This window comes from Tursiops truncatus, chromosome 13, assembly GCF_011762595.2.
Source record: "Tursiops truncatus isolate mTurTru1 chromosome 13, mTurTru1.mat.Y, whole genome shotgun sequence".
NCBI lineage: Eukaryota > Metazoa > Chordata > Mammalia > Artiodactyla > Delphinidae > Tursiops > Tursiops truncatus.
Window position 1 is genome coordinate 2704674 of NC_047046.1, and position 25714 is coordinate 2730387.

A 25714-nucleotide genomic window follows, 5' to 3' on the forward strand; every position below is an offset into this window, starting at 1 on the left:
CATTGTTTTTATTGACGTATAGATAGAGTTTGGCCTCACATGTAGGTGTAGTTGGAAAAGAGATCTGTGTGTGTATGTGTGTGTGTGTGTGTGTGTGTTTGTATGAGTGTATTTTTTTTTTAATACTACACCAAAACTTAAAGGTTAGTTGCAATGTGGATACTAAAACTTTTTACTGGTTCCCTTACCTAAACATGACTTATAGCATCATGCATTGGTCACTTGGAAAATACTGATTGACTGGTTAAGTACAACTTTCATACGGTGGCCCATTTATTACAAAGCATCAAAAATTCACTTCTTCTTTTAAACATCAGTAGCAATCTCATCAGAAAGAGCCTGTACCCAGTGAGAACCTTTCAGAAATCACAGTGGCAGGTACTCGTTTTCCAGAATTCACCTTTTCCATGAAAGCTGTACTTGGATCTTTGGTAGTAAGTACCATCATATGTTTTTCTTGAAGTGGCAGGCTCGCTTTGTTCATTACTGTTTGTCAGATACGCAGACTGAATACCCATAGTTTGTTAGTTATTTTTTTAATGAAAATGGTGTTCCATGAAAAAAAAAGGAGCTAGCTCAGCTCACGGCTCAGAGAATAACATGCATATGTTTCCTCGAGAAAACCCTAAGAACTCAGTATGTAGTAGAAGTGTATACATACATTTTTCACACAGAATATTAAAAAGACATGTATTCAAGGACACATTTAATAAAAAATAATCATTTTTCTGTTCCATCGAGGACATCCTTTAGTAAAATTGGCCTTTTTTTAACCTTGAGTGTGTTACCGTGAATAATATCACTATTAGGAGTACAGGTTGATTTCATTGTCTTGTTTTGTGCTAAGGTGACAGCAGTTTTATCCGCTGTTGCTTTTGCACTATTAGGGCAAATGAAAGCATAGTAAAAAATGTGGGTAGCATCTCGGTTTCATTATGAAAATAGTGTTGACTTTGCAGAACCCCTGAAAGTGTTTTGGGGATTCTCTGAGGGTACCCAGGCTACATTTGGAGAATCACTGATAGAGGCCATCAAGGACCCTCTTGCAACAGAGAGAAGGTTCATTTCCACCCAAGCCGCACGGCTGGGGGGTGGGTGAGGGAAATGTTCTCTGGAGAAACAAAAATGCACTGTTTTAACGAAAGAAGAGTTAAAGAAAGGTGACAAAATAGCAGATGCTAGGGGCTTCCCTGGTGGCGCAGTGGTTGGGAGTCTGCCTGCCGATGCAGGGGACGCAGGTTCGTGCCCCGGTCCGGGAGGATCCCACATGCCATGGAGCGGCTGGGCCCGTGAGCCATGGCCGCTGAGCCTGCGCGTCCGGAGCCTGTGCTCTGCAGCAGGAGAGGCCACAGCAGTGAGAGGCCCGCGCACCGCAAAAAAAAAAAAAAAAAAAAAAAATAGCGGATGCTCCAGACAGCTGTCCAAGGAGGTTGTGAGGCCCTTTGTCCTCAGAGTTACTGGGGAGCGAAGAAGACGACCTTGGCCCAGAGGATTCAAGCCTTGTCTCGCCAGAAGGCACCGGGCTGTTGTTTCAAGTTCCTTTTAGTCTGTTAACCCTGTCAGATCCTATGACCGCACTGCAACTGTGTCACATGACCCATCAGAAAAATGCCCGCTTTTATTTCAATAAATTCAACAAGTCAAGGAGAAGCAGATTCTAAGGCCAGTGTTGCCACTGATCAGTGATTTGTACTTTGGGTGTGTCATTCAACTTTTTTTTTTTTAAATTTATTTATATTATTTATTTATTTTTGGCTGCATTGAGTCTTCGTTGCTGCGCGCAGGCTTTGTCTAGTTGCGGCGAGTGGGGGCTACTCTTCATTGTGGTGCGCGGGCTTCTCATTGCGGTAGCTTCTCTTGTTGCGGAGCACGGGCTCTAGGTGCGAGGGCTCAGTAGTTGTGGCTCGCGGGCTCTAGAGCACAGGCTCAGTAGTTGTGGCTCACGGGCTTAGTTGCTCCGTGGCATGTGGGATCTTCTTGGACCAGGGCTCGAACCCATGTCCCCTGCATTGGGAGGCGGATTCTCAACCACTGCACCACCGGGGAAGTCCCAAGGGTGTGTCATTCAACTTCTTGTGTCTGTCTTCTCATCAAAAAAATCAGGCAGGTTGACAAGATAATCAGTAAATTCGTTGCATAGACCAGATGCTATGGGAGAAATAAGTGAAAATCCTGTGAAACACCTTTTGCTGTCATATTATGTTCCTCTTGGTCTGTTCCCTCTGTCAGTCTACCTGAAATACTGCCAGTGTGTAGAAGTAGCTGGCCTCTGTCTTCAGAAATAAACACTTACCTCCCATCAGCTCGGCCACGGGCTTGATGCTTTCTTCAGTACCATTTCCTTTTAGCGCCCCCTGCCCCCACTGTCCCAGATCAGGGGCAGCTAAATAAGAATGCATGGCTGTCCTGACTGGTTTTAGTAAGGTACCAGTTGTTAAAAATCATTTGCTTATTACCCCCGGATACAAAACTCCATCTCAGATGGACATTCAGATAAGGGTTTCATTGTCCGTCAGCCTTCTCTTTTTCCTCCCTGACAATCTTATGTCTTTTCCCAATCAGGCTGTTCTTCCCCCAGGGTCTCCAGGAATTCTTCCTGAAAGGACAGCTTTATTTGATCTTTGATGTTCAGTGCAGGAGGAGGCTTTACGTCCTTCAGATTTTAGAGAACTAAATATCTACCGGAGAAATGAACATCTCTCTTGTAAGCTTTCACATAGGTTAACTGTTCTGTTGTGCTGCCCGGTTCTGGGTCTCTCTAGCAGAACTGGGTGGTTGTCCTTCTATCCCTCAAGAAGGGTAAGGAGAGGAATAGAGGAAAGAAGGATGGGGAAAGCCATCCATATATATCTGCATCTGTGGTGCACCTGTATATGCAGAACCAAAGTGCTGAGGACCAAAAACACAGCATTCTGGGAAAGTGGACGTTTATGTCACCATGGCCCTTGAACAAGGTCTTGGAAGTTTTATAGAGATGAACGGAGGAATGGAGAGGACAGAGAAATACTTTATGTTTAAATGTTCTTTCGGGGAGTTATATCTCGCAGTTATCTTCTGTTATATAATTTTAGCATCCCAGTTTTGTATCTGCAGTAAATGAAAGCACCCCCTAAAATAACCCATGTGATGTCACCCTGTTAATTGAGCACCTATCATGCATAAGGCTCTGCCAGAGGCCGGGGTGACCTTGATGAGAAGCACACAGATAAAGGGCTTGCTATTTAGTATGATACATTACACATTGATTGCATGTTGAGTACATGCAGGGTGGTAGACGCCATGATAGAAGTACTGCTGGAGAACAGGGGAGGTTTATCTAACTTGGTCAAAGAAGGGTAAATCAGGGATGACTTCCCTAGAGGACTTTCTATCAACGGAGTCACAAAGGAAGCATGAGATTTATGCTGGTGAGGAAGAGGTCTTAGTACATCCTAGACCAAGGAAGAGCATGGGCACTTAAACACCCGTATGGGAGTGTGGGGATAATGTGGGGAATGGCCGAGGATGCAGTGGTCAAGGTCTTGTACTCACACAGGCTGCTGATTCTTGAGAATTGAGGTTCAGGGAGATTGTCGGGCTCCTTGTCCAAGAAAAAGTTAGTGATTGCCCGATCTTCAGCGGGAATCTGGGTCTTCCTTCTGCTAAGATGGGGGTACTTCTACTACTCCCTGAGATTCCAGGAGGTTTGGGGGACCCAGGGCTACTCACAGTGTCTCTTTTCTAATCTGTTCTCTGTTGTCTGGTTATCTGTCTGTGAATGACTTCTTAACTAATTTGATGAAAAGTAGTGTTGCTTGGGCTTCCCTGGTGGCGCAGTGGTTGAGAGTCCGCCTGCCGATGCAGGGGACACGGGTTCGTGCCCCGGTCCGGGAAGATCCCACATGCCGCGGAGCGGCTGGGCCCGTGAGCCATGGCCGCTGAGCCTGCGCGTCCGGAGCCTGTGCTCCGCAACGGGAGAGGCCACAACAGTGAGAGGCCTGCGTACCACACACACACACACACAAAAGTAGTGTTGCTTGCTAGTAAGGATGACTCTTTAAAGTGGGCTAATTGGTCCTGAAGCAACATTAGCTTCCTGACTGAGAGTAGATTATGCTCGCAATCCGTTCCATTCTACTATGGAAAAATCGCTGAATTCAGTGTCACTCGTCAAGCACATGATTTGGGAATCCAAGAATGACCTGGGCGTGGACCGTCCAGTGGAAATCAGCTGTAATGGATTTTCCACACTCAGAGGCAGGTACTTTTGAGCCAGATACTTGGGAGTTGGAGAACATCCTTGGTTAGGTGAAGCCAGAGGCCTCCATAAATTTTATTAATTTATAAATACATGGCGTATTACATGCGTAGAGTACTCTACCACAGTTTCAGTGTTCCACTGTAAAACATTTTTTAAGAAATGTGTGTATGTATATGTGACAACACACACATACAGAAGCCATCAAAATAAAGTGGCCTTTCTGTTTCTGGAGAGAAATCCACTTATGATCGGAATTATCATATACAGAAAATTTTTACCTACCTTTAATTCAAGTGGATGGTGTCCAAGAATTCCAGCTCTAACTCGTAGTGCAAACCATTCATAAGCTGGTCTTCTGCCCTTTGGGTAATTAAATTCAGCACTGAAACCTCCCGAGATTTATATTTTTAATATCTCGATTTGAATGAGGGTTGTCCTGTTATCTGGACGGAACGCTCTTCTTTCTGAACTGTTCATTTGGCACAGAACCCAGAGATAAACAAATTGATTTATTTTAATCTGCTTTCATGGTGATGCATACTGATAACTAGTTTCTGTCTCCTAGGGTTGAACACCACAGCCCTTGATAAGAGTGTGCGGGTGTATTATGCAACTCTAAATAGCTTGTGTTGTGCTAGACTGCTCTGCATAATTTATTCTAACTCCTGGTACCTCGGGTACTCCTGGTTCTTGTCTGCTGCGGATTTTCAATCAGTGAAACTCTTAGAGTGACATGAAGAAACTCTGAGCCTTTTTCTATGAAGAACAGCACTGACGGCATGCCTAGTGTCCCATAAATGAGATGAACTCTGGAGAAACTAGCCTTGCCTTCTGTCCCTGGTGAATAGCCACACAGGCAGAGAGGGACCCAGGCTTTCACGCAAGGCCATCGGGAAAGAACTTCACATAGCCGGTGGTTGGATGAGATGTTCAGAGTGTTTATCCTGCATCAGGCACAGGTATAGTCAGGTTAGAGTCAGAATGATAAGGTCATTGACTCTCCAAGTGGGACGGGATTTTTAGGTTCTTATCCTACTAGCTCCTTTCCATCCCACATTAAGCATCATCCCCTTGGAGAGGTATTCTCTGAATCTCTCGAGCTCCATTAGATCCCGTTTACTTTCCCATGGCGTCTTAGACGACTTCTTACTTACGCTCACCGTGATCTGTCAGTCGCTTATTGTCTGTCTCCGTTTATTGGCCGTTGCTACCATCCACTAATACCTTCTCTAGGAAGAGGAGTGGGTTATATTTCCCCATCACCGTGAAGTCAGGCATGCTATATTATTTGCTCAGACTAAGGACAAATAAGTGAAAGTGGCAAGTCCCTCTGAGGTGGATGCAAGGAAAAACTGGTGTGAAAAAACGTCCATCTTTTCTTCTCCAGTGGAGGTCTGGCAACATTCCCGATGGTACAGCCTCTCTTTGCGCCCCTGAGGGAGGAAGTCGTTGACCCTGAGTGAGCAGGTGCACAAATGAGAAATAAACCTGTATTGTTTATTTTGTAGGTGTTATTTGTTACTGCAGCATCACATGCCCTAACCTGACTGATTCATTTCCACTTAGGTGATAAGCTCTGTGAGAGTAGGAACTGGGAATATTTTGTACGCTGCTGTATCCCTAGCAGTTAGCAAGTACCAGGTACGCAGATGATGCATATTAAATGTTTTTAATTTTTCAAATCCAGCAAGTCCCCTACCTATGAACCTTCAAGTTGAGAACTTTCAAAGATGTGAACGTGCGTTCGCATGTCTAATCACGTAAGTTATTTCAGGTGTCTGGTGTCCATGGTCACCTGCATGCATCCTCTACAAGTGTTCGTTCTTTTGTGCACTTTACTGTACAGTACCGTATAGAGGACAGTAGTACAGTATCTTTATTTCTTGCCTGTTCACTTGATGCCAGCCCGTGTTGTACCGTACTTCTGTACTTTTCAATATACTGTACTGTAAGATTAAAAATGTTTTATTTTTTGTGTTTGTTTTTTATGTATTATTTGTGTGAAAAGTATTAAAAACCTATTATAGTACAGTACTGTAGAGCCGCTTGTGTTAGTTGGGTACCTAGGCTAACTTTGTTGGACTTGATGAACAAATTGGACTTACGAACGCGCTCTCGGAACGGAACTTGTTCGTATGTAGGGGAATTACTGTAAAACGCTTGGATCTCACTGATGGATAATCGGGCCCATTCTTGGAAATCTACAGGTTGCAGCACTTCATGAGTTTGCCTCCTTAAGCTTCAGTTAGCTTTGAGCGCTCTGACACTCTTCACATTGAACCAAAATATGCCTTCTTTCATGTTTATACTTTTCTCTGGCCTTTACAGGTGTTCATTTCCCACCCACACCCCATTCCACTTCACACGTCTCATCTTACTTGAAGCCATGCCCATGTCTTTTCTTATTTTACCAGCAGATTTTCAATATGAAAACTTCCCTTGTATCTTTCGGATTTAGATTAGATTCACACGACGGAAAGCAATGTAGGCTTGTTCTTTCTACATCAAAAAATATTATAGAGAAATTGAAGTCTTTTAAAGTGGGTTTCATATCAGAGAATCTGTCTAGTCGACTTTTGCGGGGTATCTTCCGACACTGAGCTCAAGGTAGAAAGACTATTAATAAACACTTCTGATTTAGGGAGGGAGAATCGTTCAAGGTTAAATCCTAACCTCTGCATGTTAGGTGAAGAAGAATGAAATTAAAATAGATTTCCTCCCTATTCTCTAAGATAGTACCTCATGTGACCCCTCAAGACGTACAAAATATGACATGTGCAGAAAACTCAGAGTCTTTGTAGCTGCTGGAAGAAACATAGCTGGTGTGTTGAGTTGGGTGTTGGCGGGCTGTGCTGTGGTTATTCATCTACCTGAGCTCTGTTCCCCTTTGGGAATTTTGAAGGAATTGTTAAATTGTAAAAGTCTTTAAACTGGGCATGTGGATGCCTGGGGTCATACCAAGCCATTCAAGGAGTATATAGACATAGGTCGTTTTAAGAGAATCTGTTTTCTGAGTTCTCTACTTCTTTGCTAAAGTTGATCTGCTAAGAAAGTACCCGTCGAGGTGGTCAGCCTTGTATTTGCTCTATTCACCCACGTAGGATCTCCCTATGATGGATTGCCCTACGGGGTAGAAGCATATGAGGTGACAGCTGGTAGCCAGTTTAGTGATGTTGGTGCATGTGCCTTTGAGAAAGCAGGTTACTCTGATGACTAGATAACACATCCCTTTGCAAACCACATGATTTCTAATGCTTTGCTTTCGACAAAGCAGGAGGGGAACCTGATCGAATTGTCAGACCTTAAAACATCCCTTCTGAGGATGGATCACGATGTGGCTTTTCTCCTCTAAGGAGTTGGGAGCCCTGAGTGATGTCGCTGTAACAAAGTGCGTTGGACCCCACCTATGGCATGGAGATGCAGGTGTAACAGAAGTTGACCGTCTTATTCTTGACAAACATGAAATGCGCCCTGTGATCCACTGATATGTCCCGTCTGGGGAAGAAGGTTCCTGAACTACAGCAACTTTTAGCCACTCACCATAATTGCTACCCCTTCTATATCCTTCTCTGCATCTCGGGGCAGAAACCTGCACCTGCACTTCCCAGACGCCCTTTCCCCGCGTCATTCTGGGTGAGGCTGCCAAGGAGACGCGTGAGGATTTGGAAAGTAGAAGAGAATAGGCATGGTTCTCCTGCGGCTTCTCAGAGGTGGTGGAGGTTCCCAGCAGCTGGGGAGACGGTGCCGGAAATCATCCGTTTTCATGCAGCAGATGGTGGAGATAATTGGAAGGAGCTTCCCAGCCCTCATTTCCAGCTTGCCAATAGTTTCTGCTTCCTAGTACTTTCCACTTGGAACATTCTAGACTTGCTTCAGTTTTTCTATCCGGATGGGACCCTACAGGAGCCTTGCATTTCTCTGGTCTCGTGAAATAAACTGCGGTCGTGTGACTTGCTTTGGCCACAATGTACATCACTTCCATGCAGAAGCACGTGTAAAGCACACGGTGGTATTTTATGCTCTCTCTTCCTTTGGTTGGCAAATTCTAACGCACCGTGCAGTGATGCCGCCGTCACAGTATGAGTGCCATCAGTCTGAATTCCTGCCTCTCCACATAGAATGTTAACTCGGAGCAAAAAATAAATCTGTTCGTTTAAACCAGTAAGAGTCAGGGTTGTTTGTTACTCGAGCATAAGATAGACTCTCCAGACTGTATAACCCCATTCCTGTTATTTTTTTTTTTATTTTTATTTATTTTTATTTTTTTTGCGGTATGCAGGCCTCTCACTGTTGTGGCCTCTCCCGCGCAGGCTCAGCGGCCATGGCTCACGGGCCCAGCCGCCCCGCAGCATGTGGGATCTTCCCGGACCGGGGCACGAACCTGTGTCCCCTGCATCGGCAGGCAGACTCTCAACCACTGCGCCACCAGGGAAGCCCCCCATTCCTGTTATTAATCAGTGCATCTCCACTAATTCTTCACTGTCTTATGTTGAATAATTATTCTTTCAAAGTTATAGATATATATTTCTTTTCTTAAGCACGTACTGAACATAATTGTAATGCATCTCAATCTAGAATTTTAAAAACCACATTTAGAGACTTCCGGACACCAGGAAAAATAAATTTGAATTTATATACATATATTTGTTGCAGAGAAGTATGACAGAGTGATCAATAAAAGACCTTGCCACAGAAATAGAACACATTAAAATAAAATTCTGTTGAAAGAAATAAAATGGATATGCAAACTAAAAGAGAAGAAATATAAAATTCAAGCCTGGTAAAGAAGGGGTTGTCTGTGTTCCTTTTGAAAACAAATAATGGTAGATATCAAGTCACCATGATATTCCGATTCCAGTGAATGCTTTTAAGAGAATGATATCACAGTTTAATTTTAAAATGTCAGTCGTTACAATATACTGGAAATTTCAACCTTTGTTGCTGAGGAGGGAAAGCTTTAAATGTCAGCTTTAAAATGTGCCTGGGTGCACCTAGTTTTGTAGAAATTATTCAAGAGCATCGCTATCCCATGAAATTTTCCACGTTGATGAGTATGTTCTCTACCTGTACTGTGTAACGGTAGCCTCTATCTGCATGTGGCTGTCACGTTCTCGAATTCTGGCGATGCCACTGAAGAGCTGAATTTATTTTATTTTATCTTTACTATTTTAAATTTAAATAGTCACATGACCATGGGCTACCTTTTTGGACAGTGCATTTTCAGGATCTGTGCAAGCCAGGCGACTAGGTTACTGGGCCCTCTGATGTTAAAAAACGTCCAAGTAAAATTGTGATATTATTTCCATTCACTGATTTAAAAGAAGGGTAACCTACTATAGAAAGAAGCATCTGAGGTCTTTCCAGCAAACTTTCACCAAATACAGAGACAACCCTGTACTTCCCACTTCAGCACCTTTGAGAGATCAAGCCACAGTCCATTGCCAGAGGAAGATGTGAGAGGCACCCCGTTGTAATGAGGGATGTGTCGACATTTGCCTGAGCTCGGACCGATGGAGCAGAGTTTCAGGGACCTCTTTCAGCCCAGTGCAGATCCAGATGCCAAGTGGTCAGGTGTTGGCAGAAGTAGTAGCCCAGACAGAGATACCTTTCCTTCCCACTTTGATGCATGGACAAGTGATGGGGGGGGGATGGAAGTGTGGACAATTGATGGGGGGATGGTCGGCTGCAGGTGTTTACATTCGAGGATGAACAGCTCAGAAAGCAAGTGAATGTTTTTCCCTTTGCCCCGCACATTCCTCAAGGCGGTATTAAGCCCAATTATATATGCAAGCAATGAAGGCAAAAAGGAAATGTAAAACTGCATGTGACATCTTCTAAACTTTCCCTTTCTACATAATTCATGCATATTCCTGATAGAAAATGGTGTCTTGATGGAGAAAATACAAAGCAAAATATGTAAGTCACTTGTAACCCAATCGCCTAAGGTATAACTATCCAATTTTGACATATATGTCCAGCTTTCTTAGTTTCATCTATATTATCTACAGGAAGGAGCATAAACAATGAAAACTATAATGTCAGAAAAAATCTATTCACTTAAATCTATATCATAAGCAAGTTTATTTTCTTGATCTTTCCTCTTTGTTTTCACTTTGTTCAGACTCTAGGGGAGATTTGACGTAGATTAGCAGAATCACATTAAGAACCTTAAAAGTCATGGGCACTGTCAGATCATGAGATCCACTTTCTTCTGCTAATTAATTTGAAGTAGAAATAAAATATGAACTACAAAATACATTTTCAAAAGTCCAAAAAATCTTTTTTCTTCTGATGACAATCTAATGTCCTTTTATAGATCAGTACCTTTGCCATAAATGTCTCTTGTTTCCCTAGCTTTTTTGTGAGTGTGTTTCGCAAGGCCTGACACTTGTTCTACCCAGTAGACAATCCAACTCTTCTCAAGTTACCATCTTGCCAGGGGGTCAATGCAGGGTGATTCTGTGGCTGCAGACGCAGGTCATGCCACCTGCAGGCTTTGCTCTTTGAAAGGTAATGCCTGGAACAAACCTGTCTTTTCATTAAGGCATCCTCAAATTCAAATATGCTCTATTGTAGGTTAAATATATTCTTATGCATTCAATCTGGCTGACACCCAGCCAGCTCTACATCAATGCCACCGGGCTGTTGAGCCCGAGTAAACAGTGAGTTTAAGTTCTGTATAATCAGCTTCTCTTTCCAAGTTGGGCAAGAAGGCATTGTGATGGGTTTAGTGACGGTGCAGTTCCTATTGGCGTTGTTTTCACTGGCAGCCTAAGAACTGGTGGTATATTTGGTGTCTTGGAAGGACACAGAGAGACGGTAAAATAGCTGGAGAATACACTGTTTGGAAGACTGGATGTTTAAGTCACAGAAGGGCTAGAGGAGAGCATAATGCAAGTGACTGGAACTCCGTCAGGAATAGGGAGAATGGTGTGTCTGGAAGTTGTCCATGTAACACATGGGTTCACCCTGCTCGTTTCTTTGTGATGTTTCTTTCCGAACACAGTTTATTCATTGACTCTCAGGCCTCAACAGACATATTTCTTTCCAATCTTATGGGAAGGAATTTAGAGCAGGAGAGACGCCTCACTAAACTCTGTACAGGGACTTCCCAGTTAGAAGAGGACTTCCTGTTGTTTCTGCCCATGTATGTTACTCCTGTCTTTCCAGTAATATATTCATCACCTCAACCAGAATATCAGAGGATGTTGAGTTCCATTTGTTGTTTAATGTCACAGGACGGTACTTAAATCATTAGACTCTACAGTTGCTGATGCACAAGCAACATCGGACCCTTTGTTCGTTCCAAGGGCAAAAGCAGGGGTCCCAAACTCAGTTGCCTTCAGGGGACAGGCAGGTAATAAAATTGAGTGAATTAATTCAGGTTGGTTGGGTGTAAGAAAGATGTTTGTGTTTGGAGATCGCTAGGGGATGGTGGAGACCATGGAAAACTGAAGAACACGTGTACTGTTTACAGGTGGCGGTCTCAGCCCGTTGGTGTTTAAGGCAGCAGATCAAGTATTATTATATCAGTACTATGTTTCAAGACAAGCCAATGATGTGGATTTTTAAAGGAAATGCCTTAATTTTATTCATTTATTTTTTTAAAGATTTATTTATTTATTTTGGGTTGCATCCGGTCTTCGTTGCGGCATGCGGGATCTTCGTTGAGGCACGCGGGTTCTTTCCTTGCGGCGCGCGGACTTCTCTCTAGTTGTGGCGTGAGGGTTTTTCTCTCTTTGGTTGTGGCACACAGCCTCTCTAGCTGAGGCGTGCAAGCTCAGTAGTTGTGGTGCGTGGGCTTAGTTGCCCCGCGGCATGTGGGATCTTAGTTCCCCAACCAGGGATCGAACCCGCGTCCCCTGCCTTGGAAGGCGGCTTCTTTACCACTGGACCCCCAGGGAAGTCCCAGAAATGTCTCAATTTTAGAACAACTGGTTCAGATTTTCAAAATGGAATAAAACGATGTCAGACAAGAGACCTGTAGGCTAAGTTCAGTCCATGGGCTGCCATTTATGACTTCCGAGGGAGAGACCCATCTTCCTAAGTAGAGCCTAGCCTCCAGTGGAAACCAAGGACAGGCGGGCAAAGGTTTTCCCGTTTTGCATCAGAACGCTGTTGTATTTTCTTGTGCTACGTAACAAAGCACCCCAAACCTGCTGCTGTAACAGCCGTCATTTTCTTACGTTGGTGGATTCTGTGTGTCAGGCGCTGGGGACTGCTGTATACACAGTAACTGTCTCTGCTCATGATCATTGAGGCTTCAACCAGGAGGGCTTCAAAGAGGTCAGACAAGACCACTGATGGAGGGAATCCTCTGAAGTCTCACTGCAGACATGCCCGATGTTGGATGTCTGCTCTTTCCTGGCCCTCAGCTGGGCTTGTCAGCCAGGACCCTGGCGCATGGCCTCGTTAGCGGTGGGACTGCCCTACAGCATGGCAGTCTCAGACTGCTCGGGGGGCGCTCATGGGAAGACCGTGGAAGCTGATGGATCTTTTATGACCTAATTCACAGTCTCATAGCATCTCTTTCACCCTCCATGCAAGCCTTCCTCCTTCATGGAAAGAGAGACAAGCTCACGGTGTAGGAAGGGCACATAGGACCAGAGATAGATGCTCTTGGGGTCATCTTTGGAAAAGACAGTCTCCCGTATCTGCTAAACACCACGTGGACTGAGGTGATGAAAGTGAAGCTGAGTGGAGATTTTAGTCAACTGATTAAAATGTACAAGCTGTCCCTCCTTATTTATCAAAGTGTCTGTCTTCACCTCGCCTGGATTGCTTTGTAGTTTGCAACCGGCTTAATACTTAGCTTCCAGACAGTGTCGTGATTGCAGGGCGGTAATGGCTGTGAAATTGTTCCTTAAGTGTTGTAGAAAGTGAAGCAGCCGGCTGCTGACGAATACCAGCCTTGCAGCCTGTGGGCTGTGCAGGGCCGCCACGCAGTGTCAACAGAGGAGCTGGTTCAGGTGTGCCGCTGAGGATCCTGCTTCAGTGTCGCTCAGGAGTCTCAGGAGTTACAGCACAAAAGAACAGTCTCCGGGTGGTGGGGGGCAATCAGAGAGGAGGAATCCTGAGCCTTCCCTTGTTGAATAAACCCCCCTTTCCAGGTGTGAAAGCAGAGGGATTAAGTCCTCACCTTTGGCTCCCAAGGTTTCAGCATCAAGTTTCTCTATCAGGATTGTTTTAAATATAAAAATACAAGAAAACACATCACGGTGGAATAATAACTAGCTTCAAAAATGGCACGTATCCCTTGTATATGGAATCTAAAATATAACACAAACAAACTTATCTGTGAAACAGAAATAGATTCACAGACATGGAGAACAGACTTGTGGTTGCCAAATGGGAGGGGGCAGAGGGGAGGGGTGGATTAGGAGTTTGGGTTTAGCAGATGCAAACTATTATATTTAGAAATGGATAAACAACAAGGTCCTACTGTATAGCACAGGGAACTACATTCAATATCCTGTGATAAACCATAATGAAAAAGAATGTATATATATGTACAATATAACTGAAATACTTTGCTGCACAGCAGAAATTAACACAGTATTGTAGATCAACTATACTTCAATAAAAAATAAATTTAAAAAAATTTTTTTAATTTATAAAAAGTTGCATCAAAAGAAAGATATTGCCAAATTCTACAGGACTATTGAAATACAAAAAAGAACATATATATATGCATAACTTCGCTGTACTGCAGAAATTAACACAACACTGTAAATCAACTATACTTCAATAAAATACATTTTTTAAAATGGAATGTGTCCTTTTTCACCCAGTGAGTGCCATAGATTCTGGAAAATTCTCTCTGTTCTACCCAAAGAATAAATCTTTCCAATGACTACCAGGTCAGTTACCTCTTACCTAATCCAGCCTGAGTAAACCTTCACAGATTCTTACTCAAGCTTTCAGTTTACCTGCTACTAGGAAAAGGAGTCAGAGAAGGAGTTCTGTAAGAGACAGTATAGTCTAGGTTATGCTGCTGTAACAGACAACCCCCAGACCTCGGTGCTTTGAAACCGCAGTTTTATTTCTGTGTCACAGTACACATCTGCCGGTGCCTCTGCTTTGGTGTATCCTCAGTCGGGGTCCCAGATGATGGAAAGCCACCGTCTGGAGCGTTCACGGTCACTGGGGGCATGCTTTAACTCCTCCAGCCTCACCAAATGTGATGCGTGCCCCTCTAGCCCACATTTCATTGGCCAGAACCACAAGCCCATACCTCGCTTCAAAGGGGAGTGGAGAAGTAAATCCTCCCTCGTACCTGGAAGAAAAGCTGAGTAAAGCCCTACCAACTGCCATGCTCAGCAAGTGACAGTGCATGTGCTAAGTGTCCCCTCTCCTTTGTGTGTCTAACAGGCCACTCAGGTATTCTAAGGAAACAGCCAGTCTTTCTAATCTCTTTTTAGTCTTTATTTTCTCATTTGTAAAATGAGAAAGTTGATAATGTTTTGGAAATACTTTCGTGTGGGTAAACGACTTTCTCCTTAGTTCAAGGCACCTGCTTGCCTAAGAATGGCCGATGGTAGGATCAGCTTTCCCCACCCCACCCCCTTAAAGGTAGGTGTAGTCACGTGACTTGCTGTGGCCAATAACACGTGAAGGCAACTGACAGGTGTGGAATTCAGGTGGGAGCTGGAAGAGTTGAAGCCACCCCATGGCATCGTGGCAGGGAACGGTAACAGCGTGGAAGTCAAAGAGAGAAATAAAAAGGGTCAATATTCAGTTCCTGATTTCCAAAGTGGGATTCTCTTGTCCTCAGAGAGACCATCCGTTGGAAAGTCGGGTTTATGGAGCGAGAGAAGAACCTCTTGGCAGTATTCCTGATGCCAGCCTGCCTTGGTCACACGCCATGAGGGAGACCTGACAGATACAATCAATAGATTGTGTTATACTGCACAATATATAGGGGGAGGGGGAGAAGAGGATGTGCAAACACCAAATACCACCTCTGAGGACATAAATGTGGGCCTGAGGGACTGTGGAAAGAAGAAAGGGGCCAGAGGTAGTGGGAACAGGGTGAGCTGTGTGTCTGTGTTGCCACCAGCGGGGCAGAGAAACCCTGATCAGGAAGAGAGGAATTTGCCAGAAAAGTCATCAGGAACTCCAAGGCCAGAAGGGTCTCTGCTAGCAAGCAGCGTTTGGGTTCTGAGAGGAGATTGTCTGAAGGCTCGGTTACTCAGCGACCTGATCGTCAGGGCTTGGTGAGGCGAGGTCTACATTTATGTCAGCCTGATGGTAATTGTGTGCTATAGAGGTGTCCATGGGCCAGGTCCCCACGTGTCCTTTAGAGGGACAGGGAAGGTAGCTGAGGGCGCGGACTGTCAAGATGGCCAAAAGATACCCTACGGGGAGAGAAAAGTCATAGTAGAACGTAGTGGGTAAGAGTAGGGCTCCTGGAACTGGCTCTTACCATTTATTAGTTGTGGGACTTCAAGCAACTTGCTTAACTTCTCTGTGCCTCAGTTTCTTCATCTGTAAAATGAGGCTACATCTTGTCTCCATAACTGCCCTTGCAAAATTATACCATTTTCCGGGCAGGATTCTTTTTTTTTTTTTTTTAACTGAAATACACTTGATTTACAATGTTGTGTTAGTTTCTGCTGTACAGCAAAGTGATTCAGTGATACACATACATACATTCTTTTTTCTATTCTTTTCCATTCTGGTTTATCACAAGATATTGCATAGTGTCCCCTGTGCTCTACAGTAGGACCTTGCTGTTCATCCAGTTTTCATATGATAGTTTGCATCTGCTGATCCCAAACTCCCACTCCATCCCTCCCCCACCCCCCTCCCTCTTGGCAACCACACATCTCTTCTCTTTGTTGGACAAGATTCTTCTATGTGGTGTATTGATTTTTCTGTCCAGAAACACAGTATGAGATGTGATGATGAGGTGTTATTGTAGGTCCATCCACTGTGCTGCGGGACGTTGGTGGGGGAAGGTTGTGTGCGGAGGGGTGCAAGGGGTACACAGGGAATCTCTCTCCTTTCTGCTCAATTTTGCTGTAGACCTAAAACATTCTAAAAAATAAAGTTTATTAATTTTTAAAAAGTGTTATTTAAACATTAAAGTCTTAAGCAAAGACACATTCACTAATTGATTCACTGGACGCTTTCTAGTCAGTTTTTAGTTGGAGAATATCGGGGAGAACAAATTTTAATTGTCTATCACGTTTGGGTGGAATTGCATTAATAAAAGGCTGTCCACTAGAGTTCTCAGAGAACCCACTGAACTGACCTTTCTGTGAGTTGAGTTCTGTCCCCCTAAATTCCCAACTCCCTGTACCTGTGGAGATATTGTATTTGGAAATACAGTCTTTGCAGATATAATGAATAAAATATGGTGTTGTGCACTTAAAAATGTGTTAATGGAGTAGATCTCACATTAAGTGTTCTTATCACATTTTTTTTAAAAGTAAAGGTAAAAATGAAAAAAAAAAAAGTCCAAACTCAGAATGATGAAAACAAAATTTAAAATGTGGGATGGAGGAGAATTGGATGGATGATAGCTAATGGGGAATTGGTAACAAACAGGCAGGCGTAGATCTTGCTTCAGACGTGGTTATGTCAAAAACCCAGAAACAGCAAGTTAAAGCCACCAGATCAATTGAAGAGTATTTAGTAAGAGTTTATCGTGCTTCTGAGAACAGTTCTCCAACTGGGAGCTTTCAAATTCAAAATGAATGTGAAGCTCAGAGGCATGTCGGTACGGGTTGGCTTATAACATGGACATGAGGATGGTTTAACCTTAACAACCATAGGTTATTACCACGGGGGTTTCCAGATGGCAGGGGATTGGTTCAAAGTGGTGATCTTACATCATTTTGAGGCAGATGACTTAAGTTTCTTTTGTGATGATCAGAGGCACTTACAAGACATAAGCCAAGTTCAGTTTCGCTTACGTTCATGAAAGAGGCTGCGCTTCGTTTTGCTGTTGTGGGTAAATGGTTTTGTCTGCTTGAGGAATCTTCAAGCCTGGTCTCCGTTCTTTTCTAACCGTTGGAGTCAGGACTCCAGGACCAGCCAGACTCCATCTCTCTCCTCCAGGCTCCTGGAGTCACTTCAGGCTCGGTCCCTGCACAGCACAATAGCTCAAGTCCCGCACCCTCCCAAGGCTCTGGTTAGGTCAGGGGTGAGAATCCGGTGGGGGGCAGGGGGTGGTTCTTTTCTTGTAGATCCTGGAAAATTCCTGAGCCCATCAGTCTGATTGGACTGGACCACTGTGACCAGAAGGAGGAAGTGTGCTGATTGGCTAAGGGTAGCCCCCCATGGACCCAAGGCTGTTCCCCAAAGAACTGGAATACTTTCAAGGCAAACCACAAATCCCTGGAAGGCTATCACTGTTGTAAAGAACCTTGTGTGTGAAGCAGCCGGTGTTGTGTTCGGATCCAGCAGTCACCCTGCACCCAACAGCAGCACACTTGCCTGTTACCCTTCGAAGAGGTAACTTCTGCTGCGGCCGTCACCCCTCATAATTGATGGACACGTATGAGCCTCAGTTTCAGAGAGGGATGTTACAGGAGCACATTTTTCTTTTCTTTTCTTTTTTCTTGCAAACTGAAAGGCCACCTTTGAAAATGTGCCGACAGAAATGATTCCTTTTAAAATACGCATCAAGATACTCCTGAAGAAAAGGAAAGAATAAGAAGGGAATAGCCCAGCCAGATGTTAAAACGTCATAAGCTATTGTGTGTAAAACATCTGGGTACTGGCACATGAGAAGGCAGACAGATCGATAAAAGCAGACGGAGAGCCCAAAGTAAGGCTAAAAAAGATGAATTTAGTGCATATTAAAGATGGCATTTTAAATCAACAGTTACTGGGTGAATCATTTAATAAATAGTGTCGGTAGAAACTATATGGGTAAAAAGTAAAGCTGGATCCCTCTTTCACTCACTTCTCGCACTAAAATGAATTCCAGATGGATCAAGGGACTAATTTCCTTACTAATCAGTTTTCTAATAGACATGAAAAACGAGACCAACAAAACAATAGAAAAATGGACAAAGGATGTGAACAGGCATTTAGTAAAGAAGATTATAGGGATATGAAAAAATATTCAATGCCCCTCAGACTTGATGAAATATTGTTTTTATTAGATCAAAAAGACACATTAAGACACTCAGTGAACGTGCAAATTGGAAGAATCTCCTTGAGTGGTAATTTAGCAAAGTTCTATCAAAATTGTCCATGGGCATCTCTTTTGACTTGGCAATTTCTTTTCTTAGGAATTTACACTGTAGACCTGCTGTGTGTGCGTGCAAAGCTGGTTGTGTATGGAAATTCTCTGAAGCACAGATTGTAGTAGCAAAGATTGGAAGCCACCTGTGGGTCCATCAGATGACACCAGGCAATTAGATTTTGTTCAAATAAATCTGCACACTGGAGTAGTGCATAGGAGGAAGTGGATCTTTAAATGCTGATATAGACGTACTACAAGATACATTTTTAAGTACATGTATACATAAGATGCGTAAAAGTGCATACAGTGTGTTGCCATTGGTATTTTTTAAAGACCTACATTTCTCAATGTGTTGATCGCCCAGAAAATGGACACTAAACTGGGGAGAAGTAGGGGGATAGAAGTCTGCAGTGAAACTTTTTGTGTTTCCCCCTTTGTCATATTGGAACATTCACCAACATGCCTGTATGATTACTTTCAATGAAAAAAATGTTAATTAAAAAGTAACCATCCCTTGGGACTTCCCTGGTGGTGCAGTGGTTAAGAATCCACCTGCCCATGCAGGGGACACGGTTTTGAGCCCTGGTCGGGGAAGATCCCACATGCCGCAGAGCAACTAAGCCCGTGCGCCACGACTACTGAGCCTGTGCTCTGGAGCCCGCGATCCACAACTACTGAGCCCGCGTGCCACAACTACTGAAGCCCCTGTGCAGCAATGAAGACCCAACGCAGCCAAAAAAAATTAAATAAATACATTTTTTAAAAATAATAAAAATATTTCTAAAACGAAAAAAAAGTAACCATCCCTCAGAAAAGGGTCCTTGAAAATATGTTAGTTAACCATAGTTCTGGTTTTAGTTTAGAATGTTTCCTTTAATTAAAGAAGTATATTTAAAGCGTCCCTCTAAAACCCTGGTAACCTTGAAGGCTAGAGAAAACAGCAGTCCTGCTCTGTTATGTGCTGTAGTGAAATTAGAGGATTGGGACTCATAAGAGACAATAAAATTAGGTCTTAGCTCAAACCCGGGAACCAGCCCCATCCCAGCCCCCAGCGCCTCTCGGTGCCCTGGGAACAGGGAAGAGAGCCTAATGTTCCCAAACACTAGTTACTGAGGAAGGCCACCCAGACTTGCTATTCTGCAAATACTCATCCTGCTTGCTGTTGAGATTATGGCCTTGGCGAAATATGGAACTTCTAAGACCAATGTGAACTTCAAGTCTGCATCTTCCACCTCCCACGAGAATGCACAGATGGATTTTTTTCATTTTGTTTTGCTTTTTTAGGAAAACCGGGGCTTTGGGTAGTGACTGTTGTATGGATGAGATGGAAGGAGAGTGAAAATTGATTCAAAATAGGTGTCCGGGTTTCTGTGTAACAAGGGAAATAATAATAATAATGAGAAAAATGAGTTTTTACCGGGCGTTATGGACTTGGCCCACCGTATCTTGTAGAGTTCATTACGTTCGACAAAGAACGGGACTATTTTTTCTTGCATGTTTGCTGATTTATTTGATGACTCCACGATGGGAGATTCAGTAGCATTTAAAGAATGAGGTGGCCCTATTCTGATCATGCACATATGGGAAGTTCAGAGAGCGTGGTCACTTAATGATTTGGTACCAGTGAGGCAAATAACTTGCCCTGTCTTTCCAGAAATGTGATGTGCTCGTGCGACATCTTTTGCATTCCTTTTCCACCTCTTCCCAACTCAGCCGTCGTTTATTGGGAGGCTGTGTTGAGCGACCTTGTCTATATCAAGGCTTTGGTTTTCCCAAGGAATCCGTAAACTGGACTCTCACATAATGAGCTGTGGAATATTTGAATAGCATCCCTGACTGTTGGGTGTTGGTCTATTTTCAGTAGGAACAAGGAGAATTGTACTCCCCGCTCACATGCCAGGCAAAGATATCCAATGTGTATTGCTGGGGACGGGGCGAGTTTCCTCTCCCCTTCTAGGTTCTTCTGGCTGGTCTAAGAATTAAATTGAGATGAAACAGAGGAACACGAGAAAATCAAACAAAAGTTGAATCACATGTGTACAGGAGAGAGACCACAAAAGCTGAGTAAGTTGCCAGTATGGCCAAAGCTATCCCCTTAAATACCATCCTCGATTAAAGACAAAAGAGGGTGTGGGGGGTAGGAGTTCGGTACTTTAGTGGGGAGGAAGGCAACTGACATGGAGATGGAAAAGCAAATGTTTGGCGAACAGATGTTTGCTGGGACAGGCAGGGGCAGTGGACACGACGAGGTCTCTGACCTCTGTGAGTTCCCCTCACCACACCTGGTCCATGTTCTTTGCAGGTGTCTCTGGTGACAGCTCAGTTCCTGTAACAGCTCCTCTATCAAAATTCTTCATGCAGTTAGGGGGAAGGTCAGAGTTTCTTCCTAAGTCTTTTGGGTCATGTTTGTTTTCACCTTGAAATAATCTGAATGCCACATTTTGGGGTGGCAAAGTTTCCCCCCAGAGTACACCCTTTTCCCTTCTACTTGCCCATGTGGTTTGGTTGCTGCCAGCTATGTGTATAATAAAATAAAATCGATCTTCTAAGATAGCCACCCATACTGGGCTCTCCATCTCCCTGTCTTGCTTTCGTTTTCTTCATAGAACTTATCAACATAATAAATGTGTGTGTGAGTGCGTGTGTGTGTGTTCTGGCTCTCCCACTACAATGTTAGTTCCATGTCAAGAGGAAGCGTGTATGTTTTCTTCTTAATGACTTTCCAGTACTGTGAATGATGCCTGGGAAACAGGTGGGACTCAGAAAGTGTTTGTTGAATGAACCAATGACCAAATAAGCAAACAAAAGACAGGTTTGGTTTGCTCACCTAGTGTTATTCATGACCTGCTTTAGGCATTTATATCTTAAGTTTTGGTCGGGGGAGGGGTGCTGGTAGGGGACGACCGTCCCATCCTCCAAAGCTTCTAACCATTGGTATCCATATTCATCCTGCGGGTGTGCTTCCCATTTGGTGTGCAGCCCCATCTGTCCTATTTCTACTCACCACATCTGTTCTGAATTTGTGCCCTTAGGAAAGACGAGTCCCTGGAACCTTCTTATGAATGAACTGAGAGTCAGAGGAAAACCAGATGCTTGGAAAGACTGAGGATTATGTACAGGACTCATTTAGCTCTAGAATGGCTTTTTTTTAATTAAAAAAAATCTCATTCATATTTATTGCATATTTTCAGGTTTATAGGATAAACATTTATAATTTTCCAATAGCAATTTTTAATACTCTGAATATGTGCATAAATGTGGATAATTTCCCAATGGGGAAAGACAGGTTTCCCATCAGTTAATCGGAAAGGATGCCACTAAGTAAACCCACAACACCTGGCAGTGTGTTGCATCCTTCTGTTACCCAGCATATGAGAGGTGGGATGTGGTGGAGCAGAGACAAAATGTGTACAGCACAGCTCGGATCCCACGCTGCTGGCTGTTCCCGTTGTTGCTGGATACTGTGCTTGGAGCACACACATGCACACATATATGTGTGTGTGTACGTGTGTGTATATATGGGCGTGTGTCTGTATATACGTATGTGTGTATATGCGTGCATAATGTGTGTTTATGTGGGTGCCTCTATATCTCTGTGTATGTGTTGTGTATATGTGTATATATGTATGTGTGTATATATGTGTGTATGTGTATATATACGTATTATGCCTACATGTATGTCCATTGTGTATATATGTGTGTCCGTGTATATATGTGTGTGTTTATGTGTGTGCATGTGTATATGTCATTGTGTGCATGTATGTGTGTCTATATGTGTGTCTATATGTGTGTATATATACGTGTATATTTGTGTATATATATGTTTGTATATATATGTCCATGTATATATGTCTCTGTGTGTATATATGTCTGTATGTGTATATGTCTGTGTGTATATATGTGTATATCTCTGTGTTTATATTTGTGTGCATATATGTGTGTGTTTTTATGTTTGCATTTGTATATATGTCTACGTATGGATATATTTGTGTGTGTATATATATGTGTGTGTATGTGTGTGTGTATATATATATATATACACACACACACACATACACACACACACACACACTAGCTCTGTTGTGTTTTAAGAACACAATATACCCTTAAGTCAAGCAGTGTTTATTCCAGTCCACAGTGCATGTGCATTCTATGGTGGGGAAATTATGGCTTTCCCCCAAATCGCTATAGTAGATATATTATTAAGTGTAAATATATAACAAACGTCTTTGGAAATCAAGTGCTATGTTTATCTCTGTGTAATGAAGCTGTCAGTGTAACCTGTATTTATTGAGCCACAAGTAGGTAATAAAACTTGCACTAATGAATGTAAGTAACTCAGCTCTCATAAACAAAGGAAGTAATTAGCATTTGGTTCGGACCCAGTGAAGCCAAATTTCACATGCTCTAAGGATTATCTTAATAGTTCCAAAACGCCGCCACTTACAGCTCTAAGTGTTTCAAAACTATGAACCCAACATAAACCGTGTTCAGTGTATAACATAGAAGTGTCTCTGAGAAATAACCATTCGATTTCTTGCACACATTCATTCTTGCTGTACAGATCAGGGACCCCTTATCCAGTTCAGAACATCTGAAGTATGCCGTAGACATGTGTCTTCTCTTATGAGAACACTGTGTCTACGAAAGACAATTTCCTATTGCCCTGCACTAAATTTCAGAATCTCCCCTGAGAAATAGTGCTATAAATTACAACTCTGTGTAGCTGCCCTAGAATTATTAGCAACAGATATCGGGTACTTCTGGGTTAAATAGGCAGCCATGTTCTTTCCTGAGAACTTAAAAATGATTCATTGGAGAAACATTATCTGAATTCCAAGTGACCTACCTGTGAATAAAATGTAAGAAAAATAAGAGCCCATTCTGTATCAGAAAAGCCCTAGCTCCTGATAGCTCCTGTATAATACAAAGGTTGCCAAATCCAGGTTGATGACCTATTTATTTCAAGCAAATTTGATTCAGGAAAATTCCAGTACACAGTAATTGGGACAGCACTTAGAATTCATCTTAATATAATAGCAGCTGTCCATAGTGAATTGAACTTTTTTTCATCACCCCATCTAGTTTGCTTACAATTTAAATGAGGAATCATAGCGTGTGTCACCAAAAGGTCAGATGGCTTTCTGGCCTGCGCATGCAATTCCCAATTTCTAAATGACTGCGTTCAAAACGTTGGCTTCTACAAGGATTATTTACAACACAAAACGTTTTTACGTGGCACTCACCTTCTAAAAATGCTAGCTTTAGCCCTGGGGGCCACGTGTGAGAAGCGATTCCTCTTGTCTTTGTAGACCAAATCAGTGTGTGTTTTGGGGTCCCCAAGACCACCCCTGTGTTTGATGACTTGCTAGGAAAACTCAGCAGGGCTCAGTGTAGAGTCATAATCATTGCTAAGATTTATTACAGCAAAAGGACACAAAGCAAATTCAGCAAAGGTAAAAGGCACATGGGGCGCAGTGTGGGGGAACCAGGCACAAGCTCAGTAAAGTCCACTCCCAGGGAATCATACATGATGACCGTCACCCCTCCAGCAATGAGTTGTGACAAGAGGGGTAAACTGTTGTCTGTCTGAAAAGCTCATCCAAGCCTGGGGGCCAAGAATTTTTACTGGGGGCGGGTCCCCTGGGCACCATTGCCTGACAGGCACCATACCTCCAGACCACCAGAAGGAAAGCAGGTGTCCAGCAGCAGCTATATTGTTTGTAAAAAAGCAGAGGTTCCGTGTTCCCCTCTTATTAAGGAGTTGGGGAACCCCTCCTGAAATCCAAGTTTCCAGCTGCCGCTCAGGGGCCAGCCTTGCCAGTAGGCCTTTCTAGGGCGGTGGTCTCAGAGCTGCAGTGTTAACTCTTCTGCACAATATGTCTCCAAGCTGTTTCTGTGGGAGAGAGCGTTCTTAGTTCTATTAGGCATGTCCTTTGCTCGCCAAGCGCCAGCCCTAAACATATCATCATTTCCTCTCGCCTTGATCCTAATATCAGGGGGTGGCCTGGATCATCTCCTCTGATGATAAGAGCGAGGATTTAAGAGACGGCCTCAGGACCCACCTATTTGCCTCTGTGCTCATACAGCTACCACGGTTGTAAATCTGGGGAGTGTACCTCCTCCAGGGCTGCCCCTCCTGGCAGCATCTCCCACCCAGTCACCCATCAACCTGCCCCATTTGTCCCCTGGCTTTCTTGCTTCAAAACCCTTTTTATTTTCCTCAAGGGACTAAGAAAAGAAAACACAACAGGAAACATGAATTTTTGCAGCAGTTTATACATCTAACTGTTTGCGATGTATTGCCTTGTCCTTTTACCATATCCCTTCCATTCCATATATGTTTTTATTTTAACATCTTTATTGGACTACAATTGCTTTATAATGTTGTGTTACTTTGTGCTGTATAAAAGACTGAATCAGCTATATGTATACATATATCCCCATATCTCCTCCCTCTTGCGTCTCCCTCCCACCCCTCCAGGCGGTCACAAAGCACCGAGCTGATCTCCCTGTGCCATGCGGCTGCTTCCCACTAGCTAGCTATTTTACATTTGGTAGTGTATATATGTGAGGTCGAGAACAAAGAAACGTCAGTCCTCCTGGAGTTTGGAGCCCAGCATGGTGGCACGTAGTGGCATTCTTCTTCACCACCCTGGAGGCTCTCTGAAACCCCTCCTTTTGGATTTTAATGGTAGCTTCACTACACAGTCGTGGTTGATTAAATCCTTAGGCATTGGTGATTAATTCCACCTCCAGAACCTTTCTCCTCCTTCTGGACATTAGGGCATATTAGGAAACCAGTTTTGCTGCACATCCTTCTGCCTCTCTCATCCGGCTTCTCTGACATCCTCGAGAAAAACCTATAAGCGTGTCACCTGTCCCTTTCTGTGAAGGAAGGAAGGAAGGAATAAGTGAATGGAAGAGAGAAATAATAAGCCAAGTCTGTGATGGAGGGCACACCTGCTTTGGCAAATTTGTCTAAAGTCTGAGCAGATGTTAGGTCTCAGGACAGGTACTGGCCAGTGTTGGGTAACGAAGGACTTGAGCAGGTCAAGTAAGTGGCTTCAGCACCGGGACATTTTATGTGATGCCAAGGAAAGCACTGAGCCTGGTCGGACCGGCGCTGTGGTTGGGAGCCGTTTCAAATCCTGGGTCACCTGCCACCTGATCGCCCTGGTTGCTGAGCCGGTCAGTGAAAATTAAAATGGTACTGACCTCACAGGGCATGTGTGAGAGTGAAATGAGATAAAAGGGCCATGAACTCAGCAGAG

At 43.6% G+C, this 25714-nt stretch overlaps 1 protein-coding gene across 1 annotated transcript in view; it reads left to right on the forward strand.

The window, feature by feature from the left end:
* LOC109551145 (transmembrane protein 132D-like) overlaps positions 1-25714 on the forward strand; it is a 382883-nt gene that overhangs the window by 88599 nt on the left and 268570 nt on the right. The gene's annotated exons all lie outside the window — the stretch shown is intronic.